Genomic DNA, 26623 nt, shown 5'->3' on the forward strand with positions numbered 1-26623 from the left:
TTATGAATTAAACTGACTTATGACTAAACTAAGAGAAAGATGTTAAAGAATAACAAAATCCAACGATTAAATGTCTTGTATACCCTAATTAAATGAGTATATTTTCAAGCTGTATGGTATACCCTAATTAAATGAGTATATTTTCAAGCTGTATGGGCCTATACAATTATATCCTTCCCTATAAAAATTGCAAAATTATACAACACCAACAGAATTAATTCACCTAAAAAATTGGTAAATTATTCAACACCAACAGAATTAGTGCAATGTCAATGTTTTTAATTTCATTAAAATCTCAACTACCTTTAAGCTTTATGTATCAAGTTTCTATAATTTTGTATCACAATCAAGTTGCTACAACTATAGTATGCACTTATATTCTTTCCACTAACTCTGCAAAAATATTCTGGCAGCTACAATACCTTTATTCTTAACCACCACATTTTTTATAAACTTAAAGAAGAATGACAATTATTTCTAAATTCAATTACTGCTTTTTTAAATCGGCTTTTCTTCATATACTTTTATTATTATGTAATCACTTAGTACAGTAAAAATGTCTACTACTGTGAATTTCCACAACTGCCCTATGTAGCAGAATGTGTTTTGTTTTTTCCAATAAATTTCTGTACAATTAAAGTCACCATCAAACTGACTAACAGCACTATCTTAAGCCACTTTCTGGTCCAAATTCCTGGTTCATGTAATTTTTTAGTATTCTGTCTACTCTGCCCTTATGCATCAGTAAGCATGTTGTTTGTCTGTAACTTGTTTACACTAATTTTCTATTCTGCCTTTACTGCACTTTCTTAAGTCAATAATTATTATGTTGTTTATGTATTATTTTGCTTTATTCTCCACTTGTGCATGATACTGGTATACTATTACGAGTTTTAACCTTAAATCACCATCTTTTTCAACTTGTGACATTTTTCCATCTGCATGATACCTTGTAGGCATTTTTCCATCTGCGTGATACCTTGTAGGAACCACATGCATAACCCAAAGTAATTTTGTTCATGAAACTTACCTGTCAGATATATATATAGCTGTATTTTCTGAAGTCCGACAGAATTTAAAAAACTTCCGACACACGCAGTGGTCGGCCAGGTGGTTAGTACCCATTCCCGCCGCTGGGAGGCGGGTATCCGGAACCATTCCCATTTTCTATCCATAATTTTTCTGTCGCCGGTGCTGGAAACACCTGTTTCCAGTACCTCCGTCTTAGATTTTGGAAACTTCATTGCCGCTAAGTATCCTAATTGTCTTTTAATTTATTTACTTGGATTTGTGGCTAGGCATACGCTATCTTAAATTGATTTGAATTTGATTCATTTTTGCATAAGATATCTGAATCTAGTTAGGCTAGTTTCAGAGGGTGTTGTCTGCAAAGATAGGGTGTGACTACCGAAAGCTTCGGTAGATCCGCACTTGGTATGCACGAGGGGTATGGGTCTTGCTTCTTTGTTGAGATTTGTCATGTAAGGAGTGTGAGACTTTGTCTAATTCCGTAAGGAAGACGTATGATTCGTATGTACGCAATTAATCAGTAAACAAAAGGGGTAGTGAACCAGCTAACCTTCCTGTAGACTTTATTTTGTCTAACCCTGTAGTATGGCCTACGGGTTTTGAATATGTCTGCGAGAGGTGATCGCTCTCCTTCATTGTTGTGAAGAGTGCTACTTCTGTTATTGTTTCTCCTAACCCTGTAATGTTGCCTTCGGGCCCTAAACAGTGTCTGTAGAGGTTATTGCCCTTTCTCTAATACTCTTTCGATTCGTATCTTAGAATCGAAAGTGCTTGCTTTAGAGAGCAATAGTGAAGTGGCTAAGTGCAGTGACAGTGCCCCTTGTGTAGTGGAGGGTGCATCAGATCGGCCTTATTTCGCCTCTAGGCCGGGACCTCTGCTTGACTCCCAGGACCCGGGGAGAGAGCATGTCGAAAGCCGAAGGAGGGTTATGAGGAACCCCCACCGATCTGGCGTGCCTTCGGCAGTTTCTGATGAAAATCCCCAGACTGCCTAAGTGCGTGCACGTGCACGAATCCTGAAGGATTGCTTCTCGTCCTCCGAAGCGTCCTCCCCGCTCAGGGGTTGGAGCTTTCGGAAGGACTCGCGCCCTCTAAATAGAAGCTTTATAGAAGAGGACGCTTCACGTCCTCTCTCTCTCGTTATGCGTTCCAGTGAGAAGTAAGAAGGCGAACGTCGCCTGATCACGTGTACGTCTTTCCACCGAGAAATATGAAAAAAGTCTTAGTAGCAAGACGCTTTTGAGAGCGGACGTCCGAGCTTTGTTACTGTGAGAATAAGAAGGCGTTCCCTTGCCCCTCGTATTCTCACACGATAAACCCTTCTCCTGAGACTGCTTCGTGCAGTCGGATTTCTCTCCGAGATGTATCTCGCTCTTCCCTGAAGGCAGTTTCTCTCGCTTGTTTTGACGCCTGTCAGGAGTGTGACGCTTTTCTGCACGCTTCTTTTGACGCTCGGCTTGGACGGGACGTTCGGATGGACGCCAGGCGCGCGCGGGTGCACGCCAAGCGCGCACCAGTGGATACCGAGCGTGCCAGTGGACGCCGAGCGCCAGCGCACGCCAGGTGTGTCGCCTGGCTGAACGTTTCTGTTGAACTCTTCAAGCTCTTGTTTACGATTTGGGCCTCAAGAATTTTTACCTCTACCTTCGGTGATACCTTATACCTCACATGCAAAGAATGTGAAGTAAGCAGTGCTTCGGAGGAAGCTTAAAGTGAACAGACAACTTCGTCTTCGAAACCCAGCAAGACCTCGGGTTTCGTGAATTCAAGAGGTCTCTGTCAATATTATATTGCTTTTCGCAAAGGTGGATGGAGTTAAGGAAAGCTCAAGGGAAGATCCCGTTTTCTCTACCGCAGTCAAGACTTTGCGATATGACAATTTGTCCAAAATTGCATTTTTCCTAACTATACAAACCTGAGGTCCTTTTACAATAGGAAGGTACTAGCGGCAGCTGGATAGGCCGTAAGCTTTCGAACAAGGGGTTCGGTAGTTAACTGCTTGTCCGACAGGCGCGCGCGCGCGACTGGGAGGTAAACAAATCACTTTTGCTTTTGGCCCAAGCAAAAACTGCAGAGTGAGGGGTGGCATGAGGTGGGACTTTGTGTAAAAGGACCTCAGGTTTGTATTGTTAGGAAAAATGCAATTTTGGACAAATTGTCATTTGTTCCGACACGGCATACAAACCTTCGGTCCTTTTACAATAGGAAGACTCACTTCTTGGTGGGAGGAATCTGAGTCTTTTGTGAACAGACTGGTGTTCGCCCAACCTTGGAATGCCTCCCTGGTCGTAAGAGCGAGGGGGGATCCAAGCCTCTGTCCGATTGATCGGGGTGTGCACCGCAGGATCAATGGTCAGACCTCTGGACCAAGTACTAAGAGAGAGGCAAGCGTATCTCTTCGTACCAGCAAACAAGAACAAGTTCCTATTTGCAAGAGGCAACATAAAGTTATGGTTTGTCTCTTGTTGGCATCCACTTCCCCCCCCCCCCTTGTAGGATGGAAGTTGTGGATATCGCTCCCATCCCTAGTGAAAGGGATAGGATGGGGCTCTGTCGAGTAGCTCACCGGCATCTCGTCCTTATCCAGCAAGGTGATGACCGTATCCCTCTACCCACAGGTAGAGGGGGAGAAAAAGATAGGAAGAGAAGCCAGACACTCTCTCATTCACTTATCTATTCTTACAGTCACACCAGGACTCGATGCTGTTCAGCCTGCTAGGGTCTGGGTTAGCTACACAACGTGTTGAGCAGCCACCACGGGTCCCAAGGAAAACGATCCAAGGACCTGTGGGCAATATCCAAAAGGTAGAAGGAGGTGCCAGTGGTCTGGTTGTACCAGACCCCTGCCTTCAGTACCTGCGCCACGGAGAATTCTTGTGTAACTCGGGAGGGAGTGTACTTCTAGGTCATCTTGGTGCTGACGAAGAGTCTTCAACACTCAGCCTGGGATGTCGAGTTTTCTTCATAAAGCGCGGTCGCGTTTCACAGGACAAAGCAGCATCTCCTTCGCATCGAAGGCGGTGAAGTCCATTAGGGAGGGGATTGTGAATGACTAACCGATCGTCAGGAACCGAAGGGTTCTGAGTCTTCGCTATGAAGTCGGTACGAAATCGAGCGTCACGAATCCCCATCCCCTGGATGCTTGACTTCGCAGGAAAAGTCATGCAATTACCTCAGAGGAAAAGAAGGGAATGGTCGTATGACCTATCCCTCTTCTCAACTTCGGTGATGTCCTGTACCCATACTGGTCTATCCATCTGCAGCGAGGTGTCTCACATTCTCCTATCCCCATGCAGTGAAGTTCTTCTTCTCGGTAGTGGATAGGACACCGACACTCAATGGTGGGTGTCGATGGTATGGGTACTGTGACAAGCCGTTAGGACGAAGAAAAGACTGTTATGGAACAACCGAACTAAGTCCACAGCGAAGTTCGTAACTGAATTGGGCGCTCTGACAGCTGCCGACTGACTGCGTTCGGTAGGAGGCAAGTTGTCCAAGCACCCGAGCAAGTCACATGACCTTCGCCTTAAAAGGGTTATGCCATGAGACTAAACAAATAATTTGTTCGTCACCGATGCCAGAAGGCGAGGTGATGATTCTCTTAAGGCATGTGCCCAACAGGCGAAAGTCAATTGCCTACTAGAGACCGAGGTCCCTGATGGCAAGATATCTCATAGTATAGTTGATTCTCAGCTAAGGAGAAACAACACTATGTGTCGTTGAAGACGAAGGTGCACAGAAAATGCAACCTACGTCTTCACAGCTGAATCGAGAGAAGGATTCTCAAGATTCTGAACCTGTGCTACAAAGACTGAGAACGCTAACCGCTATTCATTGCTGTCCGGTGAGGATCATAGTTGCAATAAAAGCGGAGCGCTTTTCAGTAATGAAGACACAGGGAAATACTGCCTGAAGAACTGCTTCTCATGGGCTGAACATTTGGAAGTAGAGCTGTCAGGTCGGAGAGTAGGCGATGTCTTCTGACACATCTGTTAATTCGGGGCGAACAATGAATAATTGCACACCTACGAATCGAGATATTTTGAAGACAAACTCAGATGTCTGCAAAAATCATTCGCATTATCGCGGTGCGATGCAGCGGGAGACTAGTACAGACTTCTGTTACCGTGCGGTAAACAGAAAGATGAAAGAGTCCAAGAGATATCTCTGTTGAAAATTCTCGCAATGTCGACGGCGATGAAATCGAGCGTCACAGCAGTAGATGGTCCTTCATTATTGCGAGAATCCCCGTTAATCCAGAGACCTAAGTCCATGATTGTGGTGGGGGGGCAGGAGAGACGGTTCGGTAGTCAATCAAACCAGGGGAGAGAGAGACGTAACCGACCGTGCATCTCCGAGACCTAGCTGATACTGAGCTGCTATCAGGCAGTTTCAATACGCAGTAGCTCTCGGTGACTCGTCATCCCTTTGAGTTGCCATGGTTAAATCCATTATTCCACGAAGGAATGCGTTCGGCTAGAACCATCGAGCATAAAGAATACGCTCGAGCAATTATATTTAAACGAAACGGATTTCGGTAAATACAAAAGCTGATTTGGTGTTGTCATGACAATACCCAAGTATCTAAAATCGAAACTGATAACTGCTGGGAGGTTGCAGGCAACCCCGAGTTGCAGTTCAATTAAGATACAATTCGTCTCGGTCACAAACCGTAGAGTTAACTACGGTATGCGCCTACCCCCCGGACAATTCAACTGTTAAAAGAATCATGTCGCGAGGGTAATATACGTAGTATATTTGTAGGTTAAAAGAATCATGTCGCGAGGGTAATATACGTAGTATATTTGTAGGTTCTGTACAACGACCTCCATCCTAAATTCTTTTCCCCTCGAGGAATGAGAATAAGGATTGGAGATCGACCCCCGCCTTCGTTCTCTAGTCAAGAGAGTGAAGGAGAAGTCTTTCCCAAAGGAAAGCTTCAATGGTGAACAGAATACGAAGACGATAGTTCAAGCCAAACTGGAAGTTCCCGTCCGTTCTTCTCTATTCCAGGTTAATCGCCTACTGTGAGATACTCTTCTTTCAGCAGCAGTCTTTTTCCAAATGCTAGAAATTCCAGGAATTCGAGCATAAGCGAGGTTCCCGATATCGTGTAACAATTATCGGGGATTCTCGCTCACTTTGGACCGTGGTCTCGCCTAAGTGTTTGGAGATCGTAAAAAACTCGAACACTCTGAGTGCGCTAGAAATTCCGTAGAATTCTAAGCACTCTGCGAAACCCCACCGAATTCGTCAAACGATATCGGCTGGTGGTCCTCTCGATTCCCGTAGAAATCGAGAAAGGGCAGGATCCCTCCTCAACGACCGGGGGCTTACGTCAGGTAGGACCCGAAGGTCCCCCTGGTAGCAGCCCCTAACGTGGGATCTTACAGAGAAAATAAATCTGTAGGATCCCTCCCCTTTCCCTCGTAGCCGTAAGGAGAGAGGGCAATGGGGGAGGAATTGGATACTGGCTCGCCTTCCCAGCGGAACTAGCAGTTGGAGAAGAAAAGGAGAGCCATCGCCTTATGGCGATGGCTTCTCAGAGCCTGGGAAAACGTTATCGTCAGGAGAAAACATTTTTCCCCCCCGAGGAGGGTTACGAACTCATACTGTAGGTAAGGGTCTGCCGCCACTGTGAACGTCGTCTGGGTGGGGCTGATCGACACCTGACAGGAGAGAGCCAATACCGTCCTCCGACTCATTCCAGTCCTTGTCGAGGTCGAAACCTCTCAGGAGGACCGAAGGGGTATTCAAATACGGTGTCCGAAGACACGTAGAAACGCCTCTGTCGCAGTAGAGGAGGTGAAGTAGCTTGTTCGACCGGCCAGAACTGAGAGAGCCTTCTTGTCCGGAGACGAGAGACTACCTGGTTCAACACAGTCGGCAAGCTCCGATCGCGGCAGACCCACCGTCGATTTGGGTTCCCTCTCGGGCCCCAAAACGACTCGAGACGAGACGTGGCCTCTGCTTGTGGTGGGAGCGGCGATCCTTCCCCGAGGTCGTTGTGCTGACGAATCAGCGCCATAACCTCGGCAAAGTTCCTCTGGATCTCGGAAGTCACAGCATCTTGCAGAGTAGGGCCGTTAAGCCCTTCGAACAAGAGCATATTCCGAGAACCTTCCTCCTAAGAAGGGGGAACAGCGACAGCCCTCTCGGTCTTCTCCATCCACTTGCGCATACGTCCTGGCCGGTCCAAGAACCGTGCCTGCACGTAGGGCGTCTGTGGTGGGATCATGAGGGGCGCACCCCTCACGATCACTCCTCAATACCTCTCTCCTCCCGGTGTAACCCGAGGAGGTTGAAGGTACGGGAGAGGCAGACCTGACGCTCCCTGGCAGAACCAGCAGGCTTGGAGGGCTGCAGGCGATCGTCAACCCGCGGTGGCGATCGAGCTGCAGGCCTGGTCGAACCGTCTCGCTGTGGAGAACGGCTGGACTGAGCACAGCGGCCCCGATCTCGAGTGTCAGAAGAGCTGGTGCTGGTTGCCGTACCCGATCACTCTCTGTGAGAGCGACGGTCAGGCGACCTGCAGGCTCCACTGGTCACAGTGAGACCGGTGCTTGTCCTCACGGCACGTCACGTCGCTGGTTCCAGCCGTGGCTGGCACTGGGAACGGGGGACCTCTTCCCAGCCTCAGCCCGTCCGGGCGTCGTGGACCGTCACGTCATCCCGGGTAGCCAGCTGGTCGCCGCGAGAGCGAGAGCTGGTCTGGTGAGAGTCGCGTGAGCGGCTCTCACCAGTCTTCCGCTCCGTGCCATGAACCTGACGCTGAGCGGGCTCAGAGGTCTGGTTCCTGGCTGCACGGACGCTGACCTGATGCTACACTTCCGTACCGTCCCGCGAACGAGAGGCCGAGACGGACCCTGATGCAGTGGCAGAACCACTGACACCAGGCGAGGAGTACCGGTGTTAGCCGGTACCCCCCTCTGGTCCCCGTAGTCTTCTTCTTTGTCGCAAGAAGATAGCGGGCCCCGCTCCCGAAGGAGCAGGAGGACCAGCGGAAGGAACCCTACCGTCCCACCGAGGTGAGACGGGTCCCGAGAAGCTCCCGAGGGAGACTTCTTAGGAGGGAGGAGGCAACCTTCTTCTTCCTCGGCTGTGAAGCCTTAGAAGTCGTAAGGGGTAAAGAGGCGGCAGCCGACAACGATGAAGAAGAATGAAGACGACACGATGACACCTTCCTCCTCCTCTTCATCAGCTTCCTCAGGACAGGATGTAAGATCTGCCATCCAGGGCGGAGCCGGGCCTCGCTGTAGCCGAAGCCACAGGGCCCACCCGGACGCACCTGTACAGACAGACCAAAGTCTGGGGTAGTACCACCACGAACAGGACGACGTCAGCAGGTATGGGCATCTCGGGAACAGCAGGCACAGCCAGCACAGCATCGGCAGGGACAGCCGCGCGACCGGGCACAGCCAGCGCAGCAACGGCAGGGACAGCCAGCGCAGCAACTGCATGGACAGTCAGTACAGTGAATCGGCTAGGTACGTGCAAGGCAGCACCGAAACACAGGAGGTTGGAGCAGCAGCCAGCAACATCCTGGTACCGGCGGCAGGTCCAGGGGCGAGCTCTAGGGCAGCGGAAGTGTGGTCACGGCAGCGCGGCAACCACGAGCGTGGCGGCGGCTACCACGCCCCCCTCTCGGTACGGCGAACGGCACTTCACAGCGGCTGTAGGCAAGACTGTTTACCAACGTGCGCAAGTACACCAGGCGAGGAGGAACGTCGTCACCTGGAGTCGATATCGTTGTCGTGGTCGCCACTCCATGGGTTACCGCAGCAGGTCCAGACATAAACCGCCGCCCCTGGACACTAGGCACGCCCTGCAAATCGAAGACGACCCCATACCTCACCAAGGTCCACCCTCGTGGCAATAGCACCTGCGGAAATACAGTAGTAGTGATTAGTGGGGGGGAAGTCCCCTCGCGCGGGGGGGTGAGCCCCACACCGAACGAGCGGAAGACACCCCGAATTACGATTGTACATCGGGCACCGAGCGCCCTCCCCCGCGCTCGACGGATCGGGCGAGGAGGAGAACCCAGATAACCTCCCCCCCGAAGGGGAAGGGCCATCTGTGGGAGCTTAGCGGGGGGGGGGGGGGGGGGGGGGGGGGGGGGGAGGGATTCTTGTTCCCCACCCCGCACAGCACCCATGTACCCAACAATAATAATAAGAGCCCGAGAGCAATCGTGCCCTCGGCACTGAAGCAATGGGCAAGGGGCAAAGAGGATCAATTCCTTGACTGAGCGGAACTTGAAACCAAAATAAATATTGATAGCATCCAATAATAAAAGGAATAACATGAAAAAGAAATCTTGCAGTTACGAATTTCACTTCACAATGAATAAGGGCTCTCGTAGCGAGCGCGATTTGCGCCCTCGGTACCGAGCGCAGGGTAAAGGATCCATTCCCTGATTATGAACGGAAACCTTGATCCATAATGAATTGATGCAATCAAAATATATATGAAAAATGAAAAAAGAATACTGCGCTTGCAATTTCACTTCATACAAAATAAAAAAGGGGAAGGATCAATTCCCTGGGAAACAGCGGAAACATTGATCCAAGTAAATAATGCAATCTCAATAAAAGAATATGAAAAATGAAAAAGAACTGCACTTGCGATATTTCATTCATTCAAAATTTAAAAATGGGGATAAGGATCATTTTCCGGGTAAGAGCGGAAACTGATCCATACAGAATAAGTTTTCGTGCCGAGCGCATTCGCTCGGCAACGAGCAGACAGGTCAAAAAAATATAAATGAAAAGGGCACTCTTACTTACGATTTCATCTACCAACATTTTCAACCAAATATAAGCTCGGAGCGAGCGCTCTCCCGCCCTCGGCACCGAGCATACACAATACGGAGGATCATTTCTGGGAAAATGAATTCCCGCACTTACGCCCTTCAGTCCCGGCACTCGGGTAATCGGAGGGCGTGGGCAAAACCAAGATCCTTTAATTCACAATTGAATTCAATGGAAATAAATAAGAAATGATTGTACTTACAATTCAGTTTCACTAGATAAATAGGAGAAAAAGAAAACCACAACCATGCGAAAAAAAAAAGCAACGACGATGAAGCGGGCAGAGAGAGATGATACACGTCTACACGCCAGCAGGCCGAAAGCAAAAGTGATTTGTTTACCTCCCAGTCGCGCGCGCGCGCCTGTCGGACAAGCAGTTAACTACCGAACCCCTTGTTTCTAGAAAGACTTACCGACCTATCCAGCTGCCGCTAGTACCTTCCTATTGTAAAAGGACTGAAGGTTTGTATGCCGTGTCGGAACAAAAGGCAGTTACGGGTTATGTAAAGGCTCGATGTCCTGCACGTCAGGACTCTCGGCAACGTTCAGTAGGATTCTTGCAAAGGCACTCATCAAAAGGACGCTCTTCAGGAAAGCGCAAGACAGGACTTCCTTTGCCATACTGCCAATAAATTTTAAGCTTTAGCAGGCATTAGTTGTGATACGGGAGAGGAAGCTGGTTGGAGAGTTTCTTCCTCTTCCCAGGATAATTTTGCAAGCTTTTTAGCCCATCTGAAAGGGTTTTTCAGATGATAGATTTTGTTAGTTTCTAGTCGGGACTACGCTGCCGAATTGAACATCGTTGTTCTACCTGCCGTAAGCCCAGTCTCTTAACAGGATTCTTGCCCCTTCCTCGTTTGAGACGGGAATCGGAAAAATAAAATGCTCGACTTCCTGGATTACGTTTTGTCAATTCAGTAACTTTCCCCCATTGACAATATACTATCGTTTTGTCAAGTATATCTCTTTGTCCCGTAAATGGGTTAGTTCTCATTGACAAACATCTCATTAACTTGATTTTGCGTAAGTGAATAAGCTCTTATTGACAAGATTCGGAAGGGCTCTCATTCGTCATTCGCAGACTCGTACAAGAAATAGACTTGTAGACTACGTCAATGAACGCTTATGTCCAATAACATAAGAAGCTTGAGCTGTCTGCTTCGATTCTCTAAGTTTTGTTCATGAAACTTGCCTGTCAGATATGTGTGTAGCTGTATTTCCGAATTCAGCTATATATATGTCTGCCAGGTAAGTATGAACAAACTTTATTGTGATATAATATCATATTTTGCCTTGCGTTATTTTACTACTGGTTGGTTCAAGTCATATACGCTTGCTGTAGTTACCTCTTCGGATGGCAACCGAGAGGCCTGTCTATTATTTTAAGGACATTTAATCGTTACTCCCTGCAGCCTTCCAGGAGTTTCCGATTTATCTTTTACCGTCGTATGGTAGTGTTCTGACGACACAAACGCATCTATATAGTATTTAGCGTTTTCTGTTTCGCTTAAATATACCAGCTTGAGAGTCTCTTTCTGCTCAAAAAATAACGGACCTATTTCTTTGTAGAATAGGGTAGCTGGCAACCCAGACATAAAGTTAAGAGATGATGTTCGTAAGCTGCTGGCTGCTGCTGTGTCTGTCCTCCAGGCTCCAGTCCAACCGAGCCAGTAACAGATCGTGCGCTGTTGTCATGCGCGGTAGGTTACGTCTCTCCCTCCTGCGGGATTGACTGACTAACCGTATCTCTGTGCTGTGCTGGCGGTTACGTCTCTCCTGCGGGATTGACTGACTAACTGTATCTCTGTCCTACAATCACGACTTTAGCCTAAGATTGAGGGGATTTCTTACGTGAATGATAAACGTTGCATTCGTTTTGCCTTACTATGTTTCAACAGAGTTATCTCTTAATCCTTTCGGTGCTCGTTACCGCGCGGTATAGAACTACGAGTATACCGCAACATTGCACTTTTATATGCTCTCCTGCTTAGGCAAAGCGCAGCCTTATTAGGGAAGTAAGCATACTCGGGGAGGGAATGGATGAGCTTGCTGGGGACCATTTCCTTCCTGAAGAAGTTTGTTTCCTCGAATAGACTGCAATTCAGACCTCCACAGTTTTTTTCCTACCGGGAAACTGAAATATTATTCAAGATCTAGGAATGATTCTTGAACATCTCTCAGTGCGTCTATTCACCTGGAGGTGATAGAAAGAAGGTGCTGGACATCTGGATAGGGTTTCAGTATGTCCTGGATCTTAATCTGAAAGAAGTAAAAGCAATTCGGTCGTCCCTCCAGTCCTCGAAACGAGTTTTTGGAACCAGTGGTCCAGATCAACTCTGATATTCCACAGCTCTCTCATATCTTAAGAAGTATCTTCTCTCGGTCCCTGTTCGAGTTTACGAGAAAGAGCCTATTATAACAACAGGCGTAGAATGTAACGATCCTCTAGAGGTTCGTTACAGGATTGCAAAAGTCCGTACGAATCGTCTCGATCGACGGCAGCAACTATTGACTTTCCGAGTGGAATCTTTCTTTAGAAGTAAGTTGAGAGTTGTGGAGACTTTAGGGACGCCCTTTCATTCTTCTCTTCGATATGTTGAGGATGAAGAGGCTTCTTCTTCTCTGCTCCCTTATTCTCAATCCGGATCGGTACCATTAAACGCCATCCTATGATATTGAACGGGGATGGATGTTTAGTCTCTTTTCCCACCCCCTTTTTCAATCGCTTAGGAAATGTAATAATGAGGATTTATGACGTCACAGGGTGGGAGCGACAATGACGCTGATCGCCCCATGTTGGCCTTCAGGATCCTGGATCACAGAGGTCACATACTTCCTAGTTCACTTTCCAAGGACCTTTTCCGAGAGAGTCGGTCTACTCTAACTCGAAAGGTACCTATAACCTCTCCGCTCTGAGTCTGACTACGTTCAGACTATCGAGATGTTGACAGGAATAAGATTACCGTCTTCCATTTCCGTCTGAAGAATGGGATAAGCTGGCAGTCACAACTATTAAGAATACGCAAATATGTTGTTGACGGCCTTTGGGCTCAGAGATTTGCGTCTGTCAAACAACAAAGCCCTTCACGATCTTTGAGTTCTGTGGAATCTCGAAACTCGCTCACCATCTACTTTTTGTCTCACCTGTTTTCTCGGAGTCAGACACTCGTGCGAGATCAGGCGCATATAGTAGCCCTGAGTTTCTTGTTGACGAAGTCGGTTGCGTTTATATACACCCCGATGATCGTGTAACATGAGACCAGGTTGGACTGTCAGGCATTCTTCCTTCGGGACTGAATCGCCTTTTTGCTCCTCGCTCCTTTCTCCTGGCACCAGAAGCTCGAGTCAGGAGTTGATTCGCTGACGACGTTGGGTTGCGTTGATACACCCACCCCCAAGGTTTTGCTTAGATTGAATCGCCCCCCCAGGGGGGGCAGTCCAGACCACTCATCCTTTTTCGGCGGAAGAAATAGGTGCCTTATGGTCTTCAGGGTACAGCCTTGCTGTCCTTAGATTCGTCTGACTTGGTCAACTGGTTGGTCACCTGACTTTAGTACAGACGGACTGATGTGGCATATCCAGATCAAAGCTTTCATATGGAACTTAGACGTAGTCTGAAGTTCTTGATGTCAAAGCATTCGAACCTCTCCTACCTGTTAACTTCTTGCATGTGATCAGGAAGGCCTTCTTCTAACCACCCTAGATACCGACAAAGATGGGTTAGTGAGATTTTAAGCCATCGTCACAAGTTTTTGGCTTTAGAGAACACAAGGCGGTGTGCTCTCTAAGCCTTCCGTTGTGGCCTAAGAATGGAAACCCGTTTTGTCCTTGCCTGGCCAGGAGCTTGGAAGCAAGGATGGCACAAGTTAGTGGGCAGGAGCCAGAGAGAGTCCTGTGCCCTGTCGGGTCTCTCAAGTTTTATCTACATAAAACTCAAGAAAGTCGAAGTCATTCAGGGCAATCTGCAGTGTTCCGAAAAAGACCAGACTTGCCCATATCGAAGAACACCCTGGCTTTAGTGTTTAGGGTTCTTTTAAAAATGGCTCCTTCATTGTGTTTGCACAAAGATTGAAATCTTTTATCTGAATTGCTCACGAGGTGAGGGCGCGGCCTCGGAAGCATTTCAACAGAGCATGGCACTCAGCAACATCCTGAGTACCATGTTTTAGCGAAGCAACTCTGTGTTCACTTCACATTCCCTGCGAGATGTGAAGATGGCACATGAGATCTGCTGCTCGCTAGGGCCATACTTGTCTGCAGACACAATCTTGGGGGCAAGAAGTACCACTCATCCTATCCTGTAGAAAATGGTTAGGAAGAGCTCTTAATTTAGTTGTTGAGTCGCCGACAACGGTGACTTCTTAACTCTTAAGCCTTAGTTAACACACCTTAACTTTGGCTAGGTTGGTCAGGTGGTGATATATATATTTATATATATATATTTATTTTACTTCTTAGCCCTCATGGTATGGTCAATATGGTCTAGTCACATTGTGGTCACGCCCCCGTTGACAGATCATCTGGAGTGCACCAGCTTTATAGGTCTCTACCTCGCTGGCAACTCTAGTAAAGCAGAAGCAGACAACCTTGGGTGACCCAGTAATCACGAAGTCAGCTATGCTAAACCGGTGGAACCAAGATGTAAATCATCTGCATGCATTTGTTTCCCAAAATCCTTCTATTCTGTCCCTTCCCACCTCCAAAGGTGGGATTCAGCTATATATATATATCTGACAGGTAAGTTTCATGAACAAAATGATATTGTTATGATACAATAAAGTTTGTTCATACTTACCTGGCAGATATATATAATCAAGTACCCACCCACCTCCCCTCAGGGGACAGTGGAAATAAAAATTATGAATAGAAAATGGGAATGGTTCCTGATACCCGCCTCCCAGCGGCGGAATGGGTACTAACCACCTGCCGAGCCACTGCGTGTGTCGGAAGTTTTTTTAAAATTCTGTCGGACTTCAGAAAATACAGCTATATATATATCTGCCAGGTAAGTATGAACAAACTTTATTGTATCATAACAATATCATTTTCATATATGTACCGTATACTGAAATTAAAACATACAACAATAGGATTGTTGCTTCAATAATTTGAAATCCCCTTCCTTTAGGAAGGGCAGAAACTATAAGGAACTTTTCTGGAAAAGGATTATGAAACCTAATCCTATATTTACAGGCAATATAAATGATGAAGTAGCACCATGTGAGACTAGAAACTTCCCTTGATATAACAATTTGTTGAAAATTGTGTTTTTCCTAACTATACAAACCTGAGGTCCTTTACAATAAGAAGGTAACTAGCGGCAGCTGGAACGGTCGTAAGCTTCGAACAAGGGAGTTCAGTAGTTAACTGCTTGTCCGACAGTGCGTGCGCCGCGCGACTGGGAGGTGAAGAACCACTTTGCTTTAGGCCCAGGAAAACGCAGTGAGGGGTGGCATGAGGTGGGACTATGTGTAAAGGACCTCAGGTTTGTATTTAGGAAAAATACAATTTTTGACAAATTGTTATTTGTTCTGATACGAATACAAACCATCGGTCCTTTACAATAGGAAGACTCACTTCTTGGTAGGAGGAATCTGAGTCTTAAGAACAGACTGGTGTTCGCCCAACCTTGGATTCCCTCCCTGGTCGTAAGAGTAGAGGGAGGGATCCTAGCCTTCTGCCCAATGATCGGGGTATGTACCGCAGGATCAATGGTCAGACCTCTGGACCCAAGTAATAAGAGGGAGCCAAGCGTACCTCTTAAAACTAGCAAGCAAGATCTTGTTCCTATTGCAAGAGGCAATATAAAGTCAAACCCTTGTTGGCTTCCACTCCCCCCCCCCCCTGTTGGGGGAAGTGGTGGATATTTGCTCCTATCCCTAATGAAAGGGATAGGACGGGGCTCGGTCGAGTAGCTCACCTGCATCGTATCCTGCTCCAGCGTAGTGACGACCGCGTCCCTCTGCGCCCACAGGTAGAGGGGGAGAAAAAGATGGGGAAGAGAAGCCAGTCACACTCTCATTCACTCATCCATTCATGCAGTCACACCAGGATGCGATGCTGTTCTGTCTACTCGGGTGCTGGGTAAGCTACACAACGTGTTGAGCAGCCACCACGGGTCCCAAGGAAAAAGTGTCCAAGGACCTGTGGGCTATATCCCGAAGGTAGGAGGAGGTGAAGGTGGTCTGGTTAGACCAGACCCCTGCCTTCAGGACCTGCGCCACGGAGAAGTTCTTGCGGAACGCAAGGGAAGGACCAATACCTCTGACTTCGTGGGCTCTCGGACGAAGGGTACGGATGTCGTTGCTACCATCAGCTTCGTACGCCCTCCTGATCACCTCACGTAGCCAGAAAGAAAGTGCGTTCTTGGATACTTCTTTCTTGGTCACCCCCGTGCTAACGAAGAGGCGTCGACACTCAGGCCTGAGGTGCCGAGTTCTCTTCAGATAGCGCCGTAGAGCCCTCACAGGACAAAGCAGCATCTCATCCGTATCGTTGTCGGTGAAGTCCATTAGAGAGGGGATTGTGAATGACTCGAACTGGTCGTCAGGGACCATAGGATTCTGAGTCTTGGCTATAAAGTTTGGGACGAAATCGAGCTTCACAGATCCCCATCCCCTGGTATGCTTGACGTCGAAGGGAAGACCATGAAGTTCCCCTACTCTCTTCGCCAATGCCAGGGCCAGCAAGAAGAGGGTCTTGAGGGTCAGATCCCTGTCTGACAACTCTCGGAGTGACTCGAAGGGCCTTCGAGTCAGACTCCTAAGGACGAGAGTCACATCCCACCCCTGGGTGGGCAAGACCTCTCAAAGCTCCTCATTAGCAAGGAGATCTCTAATGAATCTGAGAGATCCACTCCCCTCAGTTTCAGGACTAGGGCCAGGGCGGCTCTATATCCTTTGACTGTGGGGACGGAGAGGAGCTTGTCTCGGCGAAGAAATACGAGGAAATCCGCTACCTGCTGAAGAGTGGCTCTGAGAGGAGATAGACCCCGTCTACGACACCAACCACAGAAGACGGCCCACTTTTCCTGGTACACAGCTACAGAGGACTGTCTGACGTGCCCAGCCATCTCTGTTGCTGCTCGGCGAGAAAAGCCTCTTGCTCCCAAGAGATGGTGGATAACAGCCAGCCATGAAGATGTAGAGACTGGACTGTCTGGTGGTACTGTTCTACCTGTGGCTGGACGAGAAGGTTGTGCCAAGGGGGAATCTCTCTCGGTGCTTCTGCAAGCTGAGCCAGCAGGTCCGGGTACCAAATGGCCCCAGGAGACACCAAGATCATCCTGAGATTTGGGGAGGCCAGCACTTGGGTGATCACCTTGTGAATCAGGCAGAATGGGGGGAAAGGCATACGCGAAGAGGTTGTCCCACGGGTGTTGAAGAGCGTCCTCTGCAGCTGCCCATGGGTCCGGCACGGCTGAAAAGAAAACCTGAAGTTTCCTGTTGTGCTGGGTGGCGAACAGATCCACTACTGGATGCCCCCACAGGTTGAAGAGCCTTTCCGTCACGTCTGAGTGTAGGGACTATTCGGTCCCTATCATCTGATCCCGATGGCTGAGCTTGTATGCTACTACATTCCTCTTGCCTAGAATGTAACAGGCTGACAGCTCTACCGAGTGAGCCACGGCCCACTCGTGCACCTGCAGCGTCAACTGGTGCAATGGGAGGGACACTAGGCCCCCCTGTTTGTTGACGTATGCCACTACCGTAGTGTTGTCGCACATCAACACCACCGAGTGTCCCTTCAAGCAGTCCTGGAACTCTTGGAGAGCGAGGAACGAACGCTGCCTTGAGCTCCTGGACATTGATGTGAAGGTGCTTGTCGTGATGGTCCCACACTCCTGCAGTCAGCAACTCCTCCAGGTGTGCACCCCATCGCTCGGTGGACACATCTGAAAACAGCAACATCTCCAGGGAAGAGAGAGAGAGAGAGAGAGAGAGAGAGAGAGAGAGAGAGAGAGAGAGAGAGAGAGAGAGAGAGAGAGAGAGAGAGAGAGAGAGGCACTCCTTTTAAGAGGTTCCTGTGGTCCAGCCACTAGGCTAGGTCCTGCCTCACCACCTCCATGAGGGACACGGGGAAGTACGGTGGATCTTCTGCCTGTGACCAACTCTCCTTTAGTCTCCACTGAAGAGACCGCAGGTGAAGACGCCCATGAGGAACTAACTTCTCGAGTGATGACAGGTGGCCGATCACGACTTGCCACTGCTGAGCTGACTGTTCCTGCTGAGACAGGAACCAGTCAGCTGCCTCCCTGAATCTGCTGATCCGCGAGTCCGTGGGGAAAACTCGCCCTGCTACCGTGTCGATCAGCATACCCAGGTACTAAGTCCTCTGCTTGGGCTCGAAGTCGGACTTCTCGAAGTTCACCACTATCCCCAGATATCGGCAGAACTCGAGGAGTCTATCCCTGTCCTGTAGCAACTGCGAGCGACTAACCAGTCGTCGAGACACCTCAGAAGACGTATCCCTGATGAGTGGGCCCAAGCAGACACCAGAGTGAACACTTGCGTGAACAACTGTGGGGCGGTTGAGAGACCGAAGCAAAGTGCCCTGAATTGGTACACCATCCCGTCGAGGATGAAGCGGAGGTACTTCCTGGAGGATTGATGGACGGGTATCTGGAAATACGCGTCCTTCAAATCCACTGAAAGCATGAAATCGTTCTCCCTGATATAGTCGAGCATGGAACGTGCTGTCTCCATCGTGAACCGAGACTGGCTAACGAATCGGTTCAGGGGAGAGAGATCTATCACCGGGCGCCAACCCCCGAAGACTTTTCCACCAGGAAAAGACGGCTGTAGAAGCCCGGTGATTGATCCCTGACGATCTCCACAGTTCCCTTGCTCAGCATGGCTTGGACTTCCTGTCGAAGGGCTACGTCCTTTGATGTTCCAGGAACGTAGGTCTGAAGGTGGACAGGGTTGGAGGTGAGGGGTGGCCGAGATTTGAAGGGTAGTATATACCCCTCCCGAAGGACGTCTACTATCCAGGTCTCTGCTCCGTAGCGCTGCCATGTTGCCCAATGGCTCGCCAGGCACACCCCCCCACTTCAGGCAGCAGGTGAGGGGGAACGCCTTCTCTAGCGTTTCCCGCCTCTCTTCGACTTCTTCCCGGCTCCTCCTTGTGGAAAGGGGGGCTGGGAGGGGCGCTGATTGCGACCGCCCCTGGCACAAGTCGAAGGCAGAGTCTTTCCTCGGGGCTTCGAGGGTTTGGCTGCAGTCGATCGAGGCTGCACAGAAGCCTTCGATACTGCCTGGTGTACCAGACGGTCACTGTCATCAGTGCCCCGTCATTCCACCGCAGCGTCCACCATCTCTCCTGGGAAGAGAGGAGAAATTCCGCACTGGTCCATTGCTTAAACCCAATGCCGCCTCACGCCCAGCCGCCCTGGACACTCGGGTGAGGACTGCGTCCCTACGCCAAAGTACTAGGTTGGCCCACAGGTTTACCGTCTGGTGGGGGAGATTGGAGATGGTCTTACCTCCAGACTGGCATAGCCTCCTGAAAGCCGGGTCACCTTCAGGAGTGATATTTCCCGAGGTGGCTGCGACCTTGGACACTGTGAGGGATCACAGGTCCAGCCAGGAGACTGCCTGAAAAGCCGCCATGGCGGTGGATTCCAGTGCAAGTGCCTCTTGTTGCGAGAACCACAAGTTCTCCGACAGGAACTGCTGCAGAGACACCCCCAGAGTTAGCCTTGCTAGCTCCGGGTTAACCTGTTTGGGCGGCATCGGATCCTCTGAAGGCACGTAGAACTTTCTCTGTTGCAGTAGAGGTGGGGGAAGTAGCTTGGACGACCTTCCGGACCGTACGGAACCCTCTTTTCCGGAGACAAGCGAGTCCACCTGGCCCAGCACCGAGTCAGCCAGAGCTGATCGCGGCAGACCCACCGTTGTCTTGGGTTCCTTCTTAGGCCCCCAGAACGACTTAAGCCGGGACGTGGGCTCAGAACGTGGGAGAGGCGATCCTTCCCCGAGGTTGTTGTGCTGACGAATCAGAGCAATAACCTCTACAAAAAACCTCTGGATCTCGGGAGTGACTGCGTCTTGAAGAGTTGGACCGTCAAGCCCCTCCAGCGAGAACACCTCTCGAGACCCTCCTCCTTCAGAAGGAGGAACAGCGACAGACCCCTCCTAGTCTCCTCCTGCCACTTGCGCGTACGACCTGGTCGGTCCTAAGACCGTGAGGAGCACGCCCCTCACGATCACTCCGTGTTGCCTCGCCCTTCCTGGTGTAGCCCGAGGAAGTTGAAGGAACCGGAGAGGAAGACCTGACGCTCCGCCCTCGCTCACTGGCAGAACCGGTGTGCTTGGGGGGCTGCAGGCGATCACCAACCTGCGGTGGCGATCGAGCTGCAGGCCTGGCTGCGCATCTGGACCGAGAACAACGGCCCTGGTCCCGTGTGTCAGAGGAGCTGCTGTTGGTCTCCCTACCCGTCCGGTCCCGATGGGAGTGGCGGTCAGGAAACCTGCAGAGACCACTGTCACAGTGGGAGAGGTGCCTGTCCTCACGGCGCATCGAACCGCTGGAAACAGCCAGGGCTGGTTCCTGCGATTGAGAGGACCTTTTCCCAGCCTCAGCCTCTGGCCGGTCTGGGACCATCACGTCAACCCTGGTAGCCTGTGGCTTGCTACGAGAGCATTCATTGGCCTGGCGAGAGTCACCTGAGCGACCCTCGCCAGCCTTCCGCTCCTTGCCTCGGTACTGGGGCCGAGCGAACTCGGAAGCCTGAGCCTTGGCTGTACGGTCACCTGCAGGAGACTGTACACTCGGTACCTCTCGCGAACGAGAGGCCGAGCCGGAACCTGGTGTAGAGGTAGGACCTCTAGTAAGGCGAGGAAGTAAGGAGACTTCTTAGGGGGGGAGGAGGCAGCCTTCTTCTTCCTTGGCTTGGAAGCCTTGGAAGTCAAAGGGGAAGCGGCGCAGGCGACGATGGCAACACCTTCCTCTTCTTCCTCTCTTCTTCGTCAGCTCCCTCAGGACAGACGTCAGGTCCTCCATCCAGGCCGGAGCCGGGGGCTATTGCCGAAGCAACATGGCCCGGCTGCACCTGTCCGGAAGGACCTGCTACTGGGGCAGCAACACCACGGGCAGGAACGATGTTGGCAGGGGCTGGCCCAGGCAAGGCAGGCAAGACAGGTACGGCAGGAGACGGGGTAGCAGCCAGCGACATTCTGGGTACCTGCGGCAGATCTATGGGCGAACTCTTAGGGCACCAAAAGTCAGGGGCTGGGGCGAGAGCGATGAACCTGGGTGGAGGAGGCACGCCCCTCCTCGGAAAGCCAGCAATCGGAGCCTGCACAGCAGCCGAAGGAGTCACCAAAGCCACATGCCGAGTGTAGACCAGGTGAGGAGGGGCGGCATACCCTGGGGTCGAGACGGTGGTGGTGGTGGTGGTGGTCACCGGTCCATGGGTGACTGGAGCAGCACCCGCCAGATGATGCAGCAGCCCCTGAATGCTCGGTGTGCCCTGGAGACCCAGCGAGAACCATACCTGGCTGAGGTCGTCGCCCGCAGCAGGAGCACCTGAGGAAGCAAAAGTCGGGTCCCCGAGCGAATGGGAGACCCTGAATACAGCTGTACGTCGGGGTATCTCGCCCCCTCTTGTACGCTCGTCGGATCGGGCGAAGAGAAGGAACGAGACGACCCCCCCCCCCCCCCCCCCCCCCCCCCCCCCAAAGGAGAAGGAGCCATATGCGGGAGCTGAGCTGGTGGCAGGAAGGAAGACGACATGTCTGTGACAAAGGGAGTCGCCGGAGAGCTTTCCGAGGACTCCTTGGCAGGCTTACGTCGCTTCCCCCTACCTTCATAAAGCACACACTGCTCCTCCGACCATGAAATACACACATCACAGGGCTCAGCCCGAGAGCATTCACGCCCCCGGCACCGAGCACATAATAAATGGGGATCCACCTCAGGGAAGGAGTGAAAGACCCTGCACTTACGGCCCTCCACACCAGGGCAAACTCTCCGGCTGGTGGGGGGGCGCGGGGACAGCTCCAATTCATGAGGATCCATATCACAATAAATGACAAAAATAGAAAGTACACGTACTTACAGTTATTCTTGCACACACACAAACCAAGTTTGAGAATAAACACAAAGCATACAACAAAGAAGTGGGCAGAGAGAAATGTAGAACACGTCCATCCACCAACGCGGCCGAAAGCAAAGAGGTTCTTCACCTCCCAGTCGCACGGCGAGCGCACTGTCGGACAAGCAGTTAATTACCGAACTCCCTTGTTCGAAGCTTACGACCGTTCCAGCTGCCGCTAGTTACCTTCCTATTGTGAAGGACCGATCGTTTGTATTTGTATCGGAACAAATTAGAATTATATGTTTTTTCAATAAAGAGGGAACATGGTTTTGAAAAAACCAACATAAACATGATCCTATATGATGATAACAGCCAAAGTATGATGAAATAGTACCAAGGAAGACTAAAAATGCACCTTTTAACTTGACAACTCTAGATAAGGTTTATTTGACAGTGTACAGTAACTTTTTAACAACAGCTCTAGATAAGGTTTATTTGACAGTGTACAGTAACTTTTTAACAACAGAAGTGACAAGTTTTGATTACACCCACATATGCCATCCCAAGTTCCATATAATTTTCCTTAAAAAATCATAAAGCAATTATTGTATTTCTCCCCCATAGGGAATTAATGAGTTAAGCATAGTTTGAACTGTATAAAGAGTATAGGCAAGACAGAAACAAGAGAAGAATTCATAAAAATGAAAGAATGGTTTGACAACAAGGAAGGACAATTTGTAAAAATAGTCTTGGGGAATAAGTAAGTCATAAAAATAAGGAACAAATGATCTTTGGTGAATAATTTTCCCATTATCATAGTAAAATAACATCTGTAGGCTTTATTACTTCCCACAACAGCCTGGGTATAGTTGACCTGCTGTGGTGTATGTCATTAGTCCTCTGAACAAGGAACAGCTTGTGAGATATTAGCCATGGTAAATTAAGTTCAGTACGCCAGACAGGTTCAGAGGGTCTTGTTGGTACTGGAGTCTTAGTCCAAAATATAATTTTAATTTTGGGATATTTATGCTCAGTTTCTATAGCTGCTTCACTTAAGGTAGATTCTTGGGTGAGTCCTATGGCTACAAGACGTTTGTTTGGCGGCCTGTGGTTGGCTAGTACCAAGAGGTACGCAACTACCCCAGTGTCTCATATTTTCGTCTGTAGCTTAGAAAGCAAGCAATATGTTTACCATATAGGCCTTCATTTATCTCATATTTTGCAAAAGATAGGAAAGTTTTGGTCATACCATGGGATTTGGTATTAATTGTGCAACTAAATCATAACTTTTCAAAATCAATAAAACACCAAGGAATTACAACAAGTAAAAGTGAAGAGAGAAACATTTAATTCTTTATACCTGTTTTTACTTATCGGATTTTGCATCATCCATGTGATCAATATAAAATCAAACTTGTGTTTTTATACAATAAATTCACTTCGAATGTGCTGTTGCATCCATTCTTGACTCAGTTTGAGAGTAGTGTTGAGAGACTGTGATCTGCAAGACACCGTTGCACTGATCCTCTCAGCAAGAGCGTTGAGGAGCTGTTGACAGTTGCCAATTAGCAATATGAGAAGTTTGCAGTTTCCACAATATTTACCATATTACTATGCCATTACATTTTCCGTAAATAAATGCATGGAATTCCCACAATATTTATTGTATTATTATGTCATTACGCTTTAAACCAAGAAGAGGCCCCAGGGGCAGAGGTCAAGGGGGTCATCGGTAGGTTGGGCGCCTCTCCCTCTCCTGCGCCATGGGTGGGGGGGTGCCTGGCTGGCCATTGGGCAAGTTGCTCTGCCATGGGTGGGGGGGTGCCTGGCTGGCCATTGGGCCAAGTGGTAGAGCAACGGGGCGGAGAAGTGGGTGGTAGATGTCCTTTGGGTGGGGTACATGTTGCCATTCGACTTCTCTCCTCCTCTAACAGATAAGCCACAGCTCAGGAAGACGTATCTCCCAGATTCTCTGAAGTTCTTGGCTCTTCAGGAGGAAGTGCAGAAAATGGTGGACAAGGATGTGATAGAAGAAGTAGTGAGTCAGTCCCTGGGGTTTTACAGTCACATCTTGGTGCCCAAGGCGCCGGGAGGATGGAGGCTTGTGATCGACTTATCCACCTTGAATCGTTTCATCAGGAAGGCACGGTTCAAGATGGTGACCCCGCACTCGGTGTTGGCAACCGTGAGGGAAGGCGACTTCATGCTGTCGATAGACTTGAAGGACACATACTTCCAAATCCCTGTTCATCCCATGTCCAGGAAGTTCCTTCGTTTCTCTCTGGCGGATAAGATCTTCGAGTTCAAAGACTTGTGCTTCGGGCCGACAACAGCCACTCAAGTTGGGCCCATGCTCAGGGGATCTGTTTGCTGAGGTACCTCGACGATTGGTTGGTCTTGGCAGTTTCCAGGGAGAAGCTGCTGTAAGACAGGGATCGTCTTCTTCAGTTCTGTCTGGACCTGGGCATATTAGTCAACCAGGAAAAGTCAAACCTCGTACCCAATCAAAAGATTTCTCTACCTGGGCATGGTCATCGATACAACAGTGGCAAGAGTTTTCCCGTCAGATCAGAGATTGGAGAAGTTGTAGGCTGTGGCGCGCAACTTCCTGTCAAAGTCGCATCAGTCGGCTCATCAGTGGCAGGTTCTTCTGGGAGTGCTGTCTTCCCTGGAGAAGCTGGTCCCTCATGGGGATCTTCATCTTCGGTCTCTGCAATGGAGACTGGGGGAATTCTGGTCTCCGGCGGGGAACTCTCCCCTGTTTATGGTCCCACTGTCTTTGGAAGTGAGAGAAGACCTTCATTGGTGGTTGGACGACCAGAATCTATTGAAGGGTGTCCCTCTGCGTTCTCTCCCTCTGGACTTCCTTCTGTTCTCGGATGCCTCCCTCGCAGGTTGGGGCGCGCACTTAGGCGGCCTCATCGCTTCAGGCGTTTGGGGTTTGGAGGACAAGCAGCAGCATATCAACGTCTTGGAGTTGAAGGCGGCTTTCCTGGGTCTGAAGGAGTTTCAGGGGATGGTAGAGGGTCACTCTGTCGTTCTCATGTTGGACAACACCACGATGGTAGCCTACGTGAACAAACAGGGAGGCCTGGTTTCTCAGCAACTTCATGCCTTGACCGTCGAGCTTCACCAGTGGGCAGTCAGCAATTCGGTAGAGCTCTCAGCCAGGTATATCCCAGGGAAACGGAACGTGGTCACAGACGAACTCAGTCGCCGGGATCAGATCCTAGGCACAGAGTGGTCCCTTCATCAAGTGGTGGCAGACAAGCTTTTCCAGATTTGGGGGAGACCCATGCTGGACGTTTTTGCGACACGCCACAACAGGAAGCTGGAGGTGTTCTGTTCAGTGGTCCCAGATCCCTTAGCATTGGCAGAAGATGCATTACAGCATCCCTGGGACAACCTGGAGGCGAATGCCTTCCCTCCGTTTTGTTTGATCCGTCAGGTTCTGAACAGGCTGATAAGTTCACAGGGTCTCAGGATGACTTTGGTAGCCCTTCTGTGGCCTCAGGTGGAATGGTTTCCATATCTCCTGTCGTCGTTGTCGGAGATTCCTAGGGAGATTCCCCCTTAGCGGCATCTCCTGTGTCAGCCCCATGCAGAAAGGTTCCACCAGTCAGTAGAATCGCTGTCTCTTCACGGTTGAAGGCTTTCAACTACCTCCTCCGAGAGAGAGGCTTTTCTCAGAAATCAGCTGGGCACATGTCCAGCAGTCTTAGGAAGTCAACCTCTGCAGTTTACCAAGGCAAATGGTCGATCTACTGTGATTGGTGTTGTAAACGGGTTTTTCTCCACTCGCAACCTCTATTCAGCGAATAGCAGACTTTTTAACCTTCCTCAGAGATGAGAAACGTTTGTCTGTGTCTGCTATTAGAGGCTACAGGGCGGTACTGAGTTTGGTGTTACGCCTGAAGGGTATCAATCTCTTCCTGGGAACTTTCCATACTAGTTAAGGGGTTTGAGCAGTCAAGTTCTCCTAGAGGGCTCAGGCCTCCAACGTGGGATGTTTCCTTGGTACTTAATAGCTTAACTAAGAGTCCATATGAGCCCTTGCATCGCTCATCTGACAGGAACCTGACGCTTAAGACAGTTTTCCTTTTGGCTTTGGCATCTTCCAAAAGGGTAGGAGAGCTCCACGGTCTGAGTTATGAGGTGATGCAGACCAGGGGTTGGAAGTCAGTGTTCTTCGAATTTGTCCCGGAATTCATGGCCAAGACCCAAATTCCCTCGGTGCATGATGACAGGTTCGCTTCGTTTTCCATTCCATCACTGACTGACTTTGTGGGTGGTGATGCTCAAGAGCTTTTGTTGTGCCCTGTCTGGGCCCTGCGTTGCTATCTTAATAGGACTCGGCACCTTAGACCAGGCTGCCACAGACTTTTTGTTGGTACAGGCTGTACAAAGAAAGAGGTGTCTAAGAATACTATCTCTTTTTGGATACGGGAAGCCATCAGACAGGCATACTTGACTCATGATGATTCCATCACCACGTCTGTGCACGCGCACATGACATTAGGGGTATTGGTCCCTCTCTGGCTTTCAAAAAGCACTTGGCTGTACATAGAGTGCTGAGCGTTGGTACTTGGTTACGCAAGTCCATGTTCACCTCCTATCTTAAGGACGTTGCCCACAGATCTATGGACACGTTTTCCCTGGGTCCTGTGGTGGCTGCCCAACAGGTTGTGTAACTCATAGATGCCCATAACAGGGCACCTTTGTATCTTACCTAAGATGATTGTGT

General features: G+C 49.6%; 1 protein-coding gene across 2 annotated transcripts in view; it reads right to left on the reverse strand.

Moving 5' to 3' along the window:
- Positions 1-26623, reverse strand: part of LOC135215482 (UDP-glucose:glycoprotein glucosyltransferase 1-like) — a 267287-nt gene that overhangs the window by 26402 nt on the left and 214262 nt on the right. The window lies entirely within an intron of this gene.

The sequence above is a fragment of the Macrobrachium nipponense genome, chromosome 5 (genome assembly GCF_015104395.2).
Source record: "Macrobrachium nipponense isolate FS-2020 chromosome 5, ASM1510439v2, whole genome shotgun sequence".
Classification (NCBI taxonomy): domain Eukaryota; kingdom Metazoa; phylum Arthropoda; class Malacostraca; order Decapoda; family Palaemonidae; genus Macrobrachium; species Macrobrachium nipponense.